The following is a 12,436-nucleotide window of genomic DNA, read 5'->3' as shown; positions in this document are numbered from 1 at the left end:
GAGCTTCATCCCATCTGGAGCAGGGACGCAGGTAACTAGGAGCAAGTGCCCCTCCACTGTTGGGCCTAGCCTTGAGCAGCTGTCCAAGGACTCCCATGATTGATTTTGTATTGTTTGGCTTGGCAGGAGCGCTTTTAGTTTTGAGTCGGCCTCGCTACATCTCATGGTAGGCACTCATACACTTATACGATCCATAGTGTATTCTACACAGTATGCATGGTAGGAGCGCCCCTCCTATGGCGTTCACAGCTCCATCTTCTATAGCCTCATCTGTCACACAAGCAGACATTTCGATCAGGCCAGTAGCACTGTTGTTCTACATTCTGTATTCCCCTATTCAAAGATGAGGGTCAAGGAAGTTAAACAGGGTCCCCGCAGAGCTGTCCTCGCCACCCCAGGGTGCACCCCCCCCCCCAGAGGGGGGCCAACGTCCTGGGTGGTCCTGGACACGGAGACTGCAGAGTAGTTCGGCCGCGAGAACCGGTCGTTCTACAGGAAAGCATGACAGCTTTTCAAGGCGTTGCTCTTTTTTTTTTTGGCATATGAATTTGGTTGTCACATTTAAAATGAGTATACATGTTTGTTATATTTGAGACACATTGAATCATGATGATGCTTAATCAGTGTCATGTATTTGAAGCACTGAAGTCAAACTTTAACCATGTCTGGACTGCTGCTATGACAATGTTAAGATTCTGCCTAAATCCCCTTCAGGGCTTTATTTCCAAGACGTAACTAATTCTAAATGTTATTTTCTCAATGCATTTCATTATTTGTATCCAGTCTTTCTCAAAGGGTGTACACACTAAAAGGAAAATCACTAATGTTACCCGAGCAATAAGGCAGCTTTTTTCCTTCTTTTTTTTTTACTAAGTTGAAGGACGGGATGCAAGAAGGGTTATCAAGTGTTTTATTTGACACTAAGGACTAACGGCTATAGAAGGTTTACTGTGGAACTGTTCTCAACACAGGTAAACGGCACTTCCTCAAAAATATCGACGACTCAATGCATAACTTCAATCTTCTCAGGAACGGTTAGTTTATGTGCAGCTGATGTAGGAAAAGGGGCAAAGATGACATTAAATGGCGTCTGTTCTTGAAAACCTTACTCAAAGATATATAATATAGGAAATAAGGCACCTTAACAATTGCATTTGAAGCAAAGAGACTGGCTCAACATGATGGTGCTGGAATCGGAGCAGTAGCCATATTGTTGAATTGTTGGCTTGTTTGTCCTCTTTCAGTTTCAACTCTTCTTGATATGAGCTGTCCTGTCCTTCAAATTCATAGTTTTTTTTTTATCGGCCTTGATCATGACATACTATATTCCCCCCCATTCTAATTAAATAGCCCCCTCCTGGTTTTTTCAGCAGGGCCGCCCCCAAAATCTATGATTCTTGCTCAAACTAGAGCTGTTGACTGTGTTCAGTTCTGTGTAAATAAGATATTTCACTGTACTTTTGTATAACACTTGAGAGAGAGATGGAAACTAAAGGGAACATTATTTTTTTGTTTTTGTTTGGTTTGTTCTGGTTTCTCCAGCATCCCCCTCCCTTCCAGAGCCACTCAATGTTCTCCGTCGGTAGGACTGGTTTGAAGTGTTTGCTTAGCTAGACAAGTAATCATTTGATTCTTTCAATGAGTGTTAAGCTATCCTGCCCAGAAGCATTTAACATGTACAGGTCAGTTTTTGCTAGGCTCATCTAAGGTTTGATTCCTGGTTGTACAGATCTATTGGGGGGGGAAATAATAAATGAATAAAAGTTATTAAAAATGTTTTTGGTCCTTGTACCGTATGTATGTTTTGATTGTTAATGTTTTGTCCATTGTCCCAGTGGTCAATTTAATTGCTGAGAATAGACACCAGAATCTTTGGTCCCAGTACTTCATGCTAACTGAGATAGAAGTAGCCTCCATGCTAATACTTTGGCATACACTGTGTTGACAGTATATGGTCCATGCTAACACTTTAGCATACACTAGGCCAGGGATGGGCAATTATTTTTCCTGGGGGGGGGCCACATGAGAAATCAAGCTTGTTGCTGGGGGCCAAAAAAATATTGTCGTGCAATAACCTTTAATTGTATCACTAGATTAAATATAGAAAACATACTGTGCACTTATTTACCTATTTATTATATTGAAAATCACTCCAAACAGTCAATTTAGGTGATATTTACATTGGTGACCTGTCCTGAATGTATTCCTTGTTCTTTCCAGTCCAAGCTCTTTGGTTTCAAGACAAAGTTGCAAGAGTTTTTCTGCCTCAAAATGGATAACCCTCCCGGACCACATAGCTGCAGTCTTCAGCTTTGCTGATTTTTCATTATTGTTTCTGAACTGAAAGTTTCCTTTATACTCTCTGGCCCAGGAGACACTCATAACCCAGGATGATGTTTAGAAACTTGTGAAGACAATTTGTTGTTCATTTGTTTTTCTAAATCCTGAACAAGTTAACTTTTTGAAGATGCAAGCTTTCCACCTGACGGCCTGGATAAAACCTATTTGTGGTCCAAAGAAGAAGAAAAACATATTTAAAGTTAGAAACTCCCCAATAGCCCACCACCTCAGTTTGAAAGCCAATATTTGAATTCTTGGAAGCCTCAGTAGCAGGGTGGGAGTTACATGAAGGCCGTGGCCTCCGTTGCCCCTCCCTCTGGCCGTGATGCCCTGAGATCCCTAAGGCCACCTTGGCAGTGCCCTGCTACCAGCCTGCTACTGTCGGTTGCTTTAAAAGCATCTGGTCTCAGTTTAATGTAGCCTGCCCTATGCAAAGGATGTGTCATTAATAAGAATGAATTGCATCTAGGGACAGGCATTGCACATTAGCTCAGGCTATAAATGTTGTGATACATGACAACAGTTTGACAAATGTTATATGTTGTGTATCTGTCCCTAACCAAATAAATGAAAAATGAAATGAAATGTGCTCATTTTAACACATTTCAGAAAAATCGCCCTTCACAATGTCAATAGAGCAATGACCTTTGTGCCCTGGTATGTGGCCTTGTGCCCTAAAAGAATTGTGCCAAATGGCCTTGCCCCTTAAATGATGAGATTCCCTCCCTGCCCAGTAGTTCATAATAACCTGTAGTTATGCACAGCTGAGGGTTAGAGAGGCTGGGCTATAGTGAGCAAAGATATGTTATGTTTTCTACTCTAACAGGTTAGAGAGGCTGGGCTATAGTGAGCAAAGATATGTTATGTTTTCTACTGTAACAGGTTAGAGAGGCTGGGCTATAGTGAGCAAAGATATGTGATGTTTTCTACTCTAATAGGTTAGAAAGGCTGGGCTATAGTGAGCAAAGATATGTTATGTTTTCTACTCTAACAGGTTAGAGAGGCTGGGCTATAGTGAGCAAAGATATGTTATGTTTTCTACTGTAACAGGTTAGAGAGGCTGGGCTATAGTGAGCAAAGATATGTGATGTTTTCTACTCTAACAGGTTAGAGAGGCTGGGCTATAGTGAGCAAAGATATGTTATGTTTTCTACTCTAACAGGTTAGAGAGGCTGGGCTATAGTGAGCAAAGATATGTTATGTTTTCTACTGTAACAGGTTAGAGAGGCTGGGCTATAGTGAGCAAATATATGTTATGTTTTCTACTCTTAACAGGGTTAGAGAGGCTGGGCTATAGTGAGCACAGATATGTTATGTTTTCTACTCTTAACAGGTTAGAGAGGCTGGGCTATAGTGAGCAAAGATATGTTATGTTTTCTACTCTTAACAGGTTAGAGAGGCTGGGCTATAGTGAGCAAAGATATGTTATGTTTTCTACTCTTAACAGGTTAGAGAGGCTGGGCTATAGTGAGCAAATATATGTTATGTTTTCTACTCTAATAGGTTAGAAAGGCTGGGCTATAGTGAGCAAAGATATGTGATGTTTTCTACTCTAACAGGTTAGAAAGGCTGGGCTATAGTGAGCAAAGATATGTTATGTTTTCTACTCTTAACAGGGTTAGAGAGGCTGGGCTATAGTGAGCAAAGATATGTTATGTTTTAACAGGTTAGAGAGGCTGGGCTATAGTAAGCAAATATATGTTATGTTTTCTACTCTAATAGGTTAGAAAGGCTGGGCTATAGTGAGCAAAGATATGTTATGTTTTCTACTGTAACAGGTTAGAAAGGCTGGGCTATAGTGAGCAAAGATATGTGATGTTTTCTACTGTAACAGGTTAGAAAGGCTGGGCTATAGTGAGCAAATATATGTTATGTTTTCTACTCTAATAGGTTAGAAAGGCTGGGCTATAGTGAGCAAAGATATGTTATGTTTTCTACTGTAACAGGTTAGAAAGGCTGGGCTATAGTGAGCAAAGATATGTGATGTTTTCTACTCTTAACAGGTTAGAAAGGCTGGGCTATAGTGAGCAAAGATATGTTATGTTTTCTACTGTAACAGGTTAGAGAGGCTGGGCTATAGTGAGCAAAGATATGTTATGTTTTCTACTCTAACAGGTTAGAGAGGCTGGGCTATAGTGAGCAAAGATATGTTATGTTTTAACAGGTTAGAGAGGCTGGGCTATAGTGAGCAAATATATGTTATGTTTTCTACTCTAATAGGTTAGAAAGGCTGGGCTATAGTGAGCAAAGATATGTTATGTTTTATACTGTAACAGGTTAGAAAGGCTGGGCTATAGTGAGCAAAGATATGTGATGTTTTCTACTGTAACAGGTTAGAAAGGCTGGGCTATAGTGAGCAAATATATGTTATGTTTTCTACTCTAATAGGTTAGAAAGGCTGGGCTATAGTGAGCAAAGATATGTTATGTTTTCTACTGTAACAGGTTAGAAAGGCTGGGCTATAGTGAGCAAAGATATGTGATGTTTTCTACTCTTAACAGGTTAGAAAGGCTGGGCTATAGTGAGCAAAGATATGTTATGTTTTCTACTGTAACAGGTTAGAGAGGCTGGGCTATAGTGAGCAAAGATATGTTATGTTTTCTACTCTAACAGGTTAGAGAGGCTGGGCTATAGTGAGCAAAGATATGTTATGTTTTAACAGGTTAGAGAGGCTGGGCTATAGTGAGCAAATATATGTTATGTTTTCTACTCTAATAGGTTAGAAAGGCTGGGCTATAGTGAGCAAAGATATGTTATGTTTTCTACTCTAATAGGTTAGAAAGGCTGGGCTATAGTGAGCAAATATATGTTATGTTTTCTACTCTAATAGGTTAGAAAGGCTGGGCTATAGTGAGCAAAGATATGTTATGTTTTCTACTCTAATAGGTTAGAAAGGCTGGGCTATAGTGAGCAAAGATATGTTATGTTTTCTACTGTAACAGGTTAGAAAGGCTGGGCTATAGTGAGCAAAGATATGTGATGTTTTCTACTCTAACAGGTTAGAAAGGCTGGGCTATAGTGAGCAAAGATATGTTATGTTTTCTACTGTAACAGGTTAGAGAGGCTGGGCTATAGTGAGCAAAGATATGTTATGTTTTCTACTCTAACAGTTTAGAAAGGCTGGGCTATAGTGAGCAAAGATATGTTATGTTTTCTACTGTAACAGGTTAGAGAGGCTGGGCTATAGTGAGCAAAGATATGTTGTGTTTTCTACTGTAACAGGTTAGAGAGGCTGGGCTATAGTGAGCAAAGATATGTTGTGTTTTCTACTGTAACAGGTTAGAGAGGCTGGGCTATAGTGAGCAAAGATATGTTATGTGTTCTACTCTAACAGGTTAGAGAGGCTGGGCTATAGTGAGCAAAGATATGTTATGTTTTAACAGGTTAGAGAGGCTGGGCTATAGTGAGCAAAGATATGTTATGTGTTCTACTCTAACAGGTTAGAGAGGCTGGGCTATAGTGAGCAAAGATATGTGATGTTTTCTACTCTAACAGGTTAGAGAGGCTGGGCTATAGTGAGCAAAGATATGTGATGTTTTCTACTGTAACAGGTTAGAGAGGCTGGGCTATAGTGAGCAAGGATATGTTGTGTTTTCTACTCTAACAGGTTAGAGAGGCTGGGCTATAGTGAGCAAAGATATGTGATGTTTTCTACTCTAACAGGTTAGAGAGGCTGGGCTATAGTGAGCAAAGATATGTTATGTTTTCTACTCTAACAGGTTAGAAAGGCTGGGCTATAGTGAGCAAAGATATGTTATGTTTTCTACTGTAACAGGTTAGAGAGGCTGGGCTATAGTGAGCAAAGATATGTGATGTTTTCTACTGTAACAGGTTAGAGAGGCTGGGCTAGTGAGCAAAGATATACGTGACGTCACAGGCAGAAGTCACTGCATGGTCACGCCCACTGATTTTGAATGCAGTAATCAGCCTAGATTAATGACACCTGCTGCTCCAAACAACAGAGAGCTGAATGTTTTGCCACTCAGTCCCGATTGAGGGGGCGTGTTCCAGTGTGAAAGTGACGTCCGTGACCGGCGTGCATACCCTCCATTCAATTGGAACTATTTTGTCTGTTGACGAACTGAGTATCAATCACTACGCCTCTGATATGCAGCGCAAGACCATCTCCAAACTTTCGCGCGGCTGGGCCTCTCTAGTGTCTCTACACATCATTTGTTATTGTCAGTACTCAGCGCTCACTGCTCGAGCAGAGCGCTCTTCAAATAAAACTCCAGAAACAACGAACCGGCGGCTTGAAGCAGATATTATTTGGGGAGGTGAGTGAAGTAGGCTAACTTGTGTGTTATTTAACTACTACGACAGAAAGAGGTTATTCACGTCAATTTACTTGTCAGAAGGAGAGGGGCTGAGCCGCTGAGGGGGGGAACTTTTTACCGTGATAGAACCCTGCCGGTTTTTATGTAATTACTCTCACCTTCCTGTGTGTGTGTGTGTGTGTGTGTGTGTGTGTGTGTGTGTGTGTGTGTGTGTGTGTGTGTGTGTGTGTGTGTGTGTGTGTGTGTGTGCTTATGGCTGGGTGATAATTCAATATTATTGTTTTTCAGTGGAATCATATCATGCTGATATGAAGATATACTGTGGCACATTTCTGCTCATTGATGCCAAGCTAATTTGACTTTAAAACTGATCAAATGTAAAATGAGGTATGGTAGGAATGTTTGTTTTGTTTGACAACACACCTAGCATTATCATTCATTTCAATGAGATGAACATTCATGTGATGATTTAACATGATTTTGCATGTATGGACCATATCATAGCCTATTGATATTGAGAAAAATCCTCATGATTATCCTTATGATATTGATTTAAACCATATCGCCCTAGTTAATGGTGGAGCTGATTTAATTACTGTATAAATATGTCAAGCCTCAGAAAAGGAGGACTCAAATATATGAAAACATCCTGGTTGAAAACAGGGGGAAAGCTCTACTTAACTGATATTTGTGATGTGTAAAGTAAAGCTAGAGAAACTGACTCCAGACCTTTTTCGTTGGGTTTCACTTTTCAATTGTGCAAATATTACACTCACTAAACTGTTTCCCTCTAATGCTTTGTAGATCTTGGATGTGCATGAGAAGCAGACCTGGTGATGCCTCCTAAAGCAGACTGGACAGAGTGCTACAACATCAACTTTTCCATACAGAACCAGCTGCAGCTGAACGTGGCCTCACCGGCTAATAGCTGCTGCATGTTTGTATGTTAACTACAAGACTTCTATCCACTATCTTTCTCCTACTAATACTGTCTCCAACCACTACACCATTCCACTCCTCCCTCTATCCCTCCATTTTTCTCTCTCACGTTCTCTCTCCCATTGTAGATGATATCGGAACTCTGAACTGGCAGCTCTACTATGGCATTGGCCAGGAGGCCACGCTGGACAAGAAGGCGGGTGCTGTCATCCACGCCGTCAACCTCAGGAAGCTCCTGGGAGCCGAGTGCAGGATGATACAGGAGGGGATGAGAGCGAGGAGGTCAGTGCCATGTGTGGAAACATATACATGAGCAAAGTGCACACAGACATACAGTACAGACAGATACACACACAGACAGACACAGTACAGACAGAGACACACACAGACATACAGTACAGACAGATACACACACAGACACAGTACAGACAGAGACACACACAGACATACAGTACAGACAGATACAGACACAGTACAGACAGAGACACACACAGACATACAGTACAGACAGATACACACACAGACACAGTACAGACAGATACTGGATACTTGGTGAAAGAAGAGCAGCCAACTAAAGCCCCAAACGCACAGGGAGCGTCAGTCCAGTAGCGACCAAAGTGCTCTGAGCTCCCCCCCCCCCCCTCTCTGCCCACTTTCATCCCTGTCTGTCTCCATATGCTCCTCAAACAAATCTCACAGCAGTTTTAATACAGCAAGCATGTAAATACGCTACACTATATAGCAAGACTACAAAGAGAGAATAATGTTCGAAATGCATCGGCTAGCAAAATATAGCCTATCCCTGGATGTCATGATGATGAGATTAGATTGGTGAAAGTTTGGACAGAACGATTGCATCATTTTCTCCCACAGCGCTGCCTTTTTTTTTCTCCCCCTCTGCACGGCAGACAGGTAGGATGATCCAACAGCCTCTGAATGACAGGGGCTCAAAACGACGCTATAACAACTTTTTTTCATCGGTCATTGTGCCTGATTACATATAAATTAGTGGCCTTTTCCCCAAAATACTGATGGTTCTGTCATTCTGTGGTGTATACATTTCAGATCTGATGCTTGCAGTGTGCTATAGGGGCAGAAATTGACAAGTACTGTTCTATATGTCGATATGAGCAGTTTCATGTAGGAACTATTTTCTTTTGACCGAACTACACCCGCTAGCTGCCAGCTAGTTCCTACATGAGACTGCAAAATAAAATAGTTCCTACATGAAACTGCTCACAACAAAGTCTGTGCATTATCTTGAGTAACCGGGTCATGATTTTCAAATTTATTTTTTTGGTGCTTTGAGCACTACAAGCCGAGTGCCATCCAGTTCCATTGTATTCAAGTGAAGGAGTATTTCCCCTAATATAAAGTGAGAGATTACTGAGCTATAAAAAAAATATTTTGTGATGTTTTAAAATGACCCCCCCCCCCCCCCCCCCCCCCAGCCTTTGAATATGTCAAATTGGATAAGGTTGTGTCATTATCTTCCGTTGTTGTTTTTGTTGTTTGGGGGGGAGGGGGGAGGGGGGGGGGGGGGGGGTAAATTGTGCCCCATCAGAATCTCAGCTTGCATGACACCCCTGAAGAGCATCATCACTTTCAACTTCAATAAATTTGGTCATTCCATACAGATTCCGAATACTGAATTTAAATTCAGTCGTCTGCTTGAACAAATCTCATCACTTTCAGTCAAAGTCATTTACACAAACATAGGATCTCAAGTGAACACTTTGGAAACCAAAGTACAAGTCAAAATTCAAGTCCCAAGTCACCAGAACCCAAGTCCAGTCTAAGCCTTATCTTCAAGCATCAAGTCAAGTCTGAAGCACTTAAAATTGAGGTCATGTTATGGAGTCCCTGTATTCCCCTGAATCATGGCTGTGTGGTTAATACATGCTGGCACAGTTATCAGGCAGCGTCACTAGATGGCAGCATAACCCTACATGTTCTATCATTACTTCATTTCATAACAAGTGGCCCTAATCCTCTTTAGTAGTTTTAAATTGTGTGTGGTTTATTTATTTATTTTTAAGCTGTTATTTATTTTTAAGCAGTGCAGCAGCTTCTATGCGTGACTTTGTCCATTATGCACCTGGAGGTCAGTAGTTGACCTGGGCAAATCCATCTTCTGTAAAAAAGCGTATGAAGTGATGTCACCCAACTGGAAATGATGTCTTGCAATTGCTCGACTGTGATGTCATCAGATAGTTGTGCTGTCGTCACCTAAGAGGTCACCTGGAAGTGATGTCACTCAAGCAGCTGTGATCTTATCTTAGTCACAATTTGTGACGGAAGTGATGTCAGTCGGACGTGTGTGTGTGTGTGTGTGTGTGTGTGTGTGTGTGTGTGTGTGTGGAATGCATTTGCAATTGCTCAACTGTGATGTCACCGGAGATTTGGGTCTGGATTTGGGTCTGGATCGAGGCAACAAGGAAGGTCACTCAACTGGACCTGATGTCATCAGGCAGTTCTGATGTGATCTGTGATACTTCAGCACCTGGTTGTGATTTTTTTTTAATTCTAGGCGACCCTATTTGAATTCCAACTTGACCCCACTTTAGGGGCGCGACCCCAAGGTTGGGAACCACTGTCCTAATGCAAGGAAGAAACTAACATTTTTACAGATATGAAATAAAAAAGGAACAGGCCAGCACCCTAAATGTCCTTTCAATTTTTTTATCTGCATCTGGGACAGACAACAGTACGACGGGTGCGTTTCAGCCACTTCAACATGAAGCTTTCTTCAGCGTTAACACCTGGATGGATCATCCATCCAGGTATTGGGTGGAGAAGCATCCAGCAGATGGCAGTAGAAGTCAGCAGTAGGCTGAACTGCTTCAACCTGACACATCTATTCCTTTGGAGCAAGCGCACAAATAGAATTAGAAACGTACCTGAAGGAATCTATTTAACAGTTCTAAAAGGACGGATTACTTTTTCATGCATATGCCCAACTCTAATTCCATCATCAGTTTGAAGCAGCTGCTTCCAAATCTTAATTTTGAGTGGCAAATACTACTACTACTACTACTACTACTAATAATAATAATAATAACAACAGTAATAATAGTAGTATAATACATATTGTGAAATGTTATTATATAGCACCTTAACATTTTATTTTTTTAAAGTAGGCTTACTTCAAGGCTCAATTCAATTAAAATGTAATGAATTCAAATCAAAATTTATTTGGGAAGCAGCCCAAGAAGATAAAGGCCTGTCCACAGTAATAAATTTGCTCATCACCATATGATGTAGAAAATGTAAATCACGTTCCTCTTTATTCAGACAGGCTCCTTTCTTCACATTGGCTGTTATTAATTTCCATTCTGCATCAATATACATGCAGAACTGACCATCTTGCAATGGGATTACACCAGCCACGATGTCCGTGACTTAAAATGAATGTGGGCCAGGGACATAAAGTGGGCGGGCCAATGTGGAGGGGGCGGCCTCCTTGATTGGATAACACTGATTTCCGAACTTAATTTTGATGTCACACACCTGCATAGGTTCGTGACTGCATCTTGCATGGTTTTTTGACACTATCACGCTAACAAAATCTGTCCACAGACGGACAGACAGATAGACAGATAAACACCAACGGCATCCGTTGTAGTTCCCGCTACAGTAGTAGCCATGATGACTGACACACACACACACACACACACACACACACACACACACACACACACACACACACACACACACACACACACACACACACACACACACACAAGGTGAAAACAGTAGCAGCCACACGCTGTTGCGGCTGGTAACACATCTGTTGGGTCTTTATATTTTGTTCATTATAGGCCTATATTTTTGGTCACTGTAGTGGGACCAGTGAACGAGGCTGGTCAAAAGACCAGACCAGGTGGAACTCCATGGACTCATGCAGGCTATAACTTATATATATATATATTCCCAATTGGACTTGGACAATTCCCCCTGCCCGGTCGTTGCTCCTCCCCCTCTGCCGATCTGGGGAGAGTTGTAGGCTAGCACATGCTTCCTCCAATACATGTGCAGTTGCCAGCCGCTTCTTTTCACCTGACAGCGAGGCGTTTCACCAGCAGGACGTAGCACGTCGGAGGGTCACGCTATTCTCCCCAGTGCCCCTCTCCCCAAACATGCGCCCCGACCGACCAGAGGAGGTGCTAGTGCAGTGACCAGGTCATATACCCCACCGGTTTCCCACCCGCACCGACACGGCCAATTGTGTCTATAGGAACGTCTGACCAAGACAAAAAGTCCCACTGCCGGCAATTGAACCCAAGTCTCCACGGTGCGGTAGCTGCTACTTCTACCTCTACACCACCCAGACGCCTGACTCCTGCATCAACACCACCCAGACGCCTGACTCCTGCATCTACACCACCCAGACGCCTGAGTCCTCCTGCATCAACACCACCCAGACGCCTGACTCCTGCATCAACACCACCCAGACGCCTGAGTCCTCCTGCATCAACACCACCCAGACGCCTGACTCCTGCATCAACACCACCCAGACGCCTGACTCCTGCATCAACACCACCCAGACGCCTGACTCCTGCATCAACACCACCCAGACGCCTGACTCCTGCATCAACACCACCCAGACGCCTGACTCCTGCATCAACACCACCCAGATGCCTGACTCCTGTATCAACACCACCCAGACGCCTGACTCCTGCATCAACACCACCCAGACACCTGACTCCTGCATCAACACCACCCAGACGCCTGACTCCTCCTGCATCAACACCACCCAGACACCTGACTCCTGCATCAGCACCACCCAGACGCCTGACTCCTGCATCAACACCACCCAGACGCCTGACTCCTGCATCAACACCACCCAGACGCCTGACTCCTCCTGCATCAACACCACC

Source organism: Poromitra crassiceps, assembly GCF_964638095.1.
Source record: "Poromitra crassiceps genome assembly, chromosome: 5".
Taxonomy (NCBI): domain Eukaryota; kingdom Metazoa; phylum Chordata; class Actinopteri; order Beryciformes; family Melamphaidae; genus Poromitra; species Poromitra crassiceps.
The sequence above is the reverse complement of the archived record's forward strand: the minus strand, read 5'-3'. Positions refer to the sequence as shown.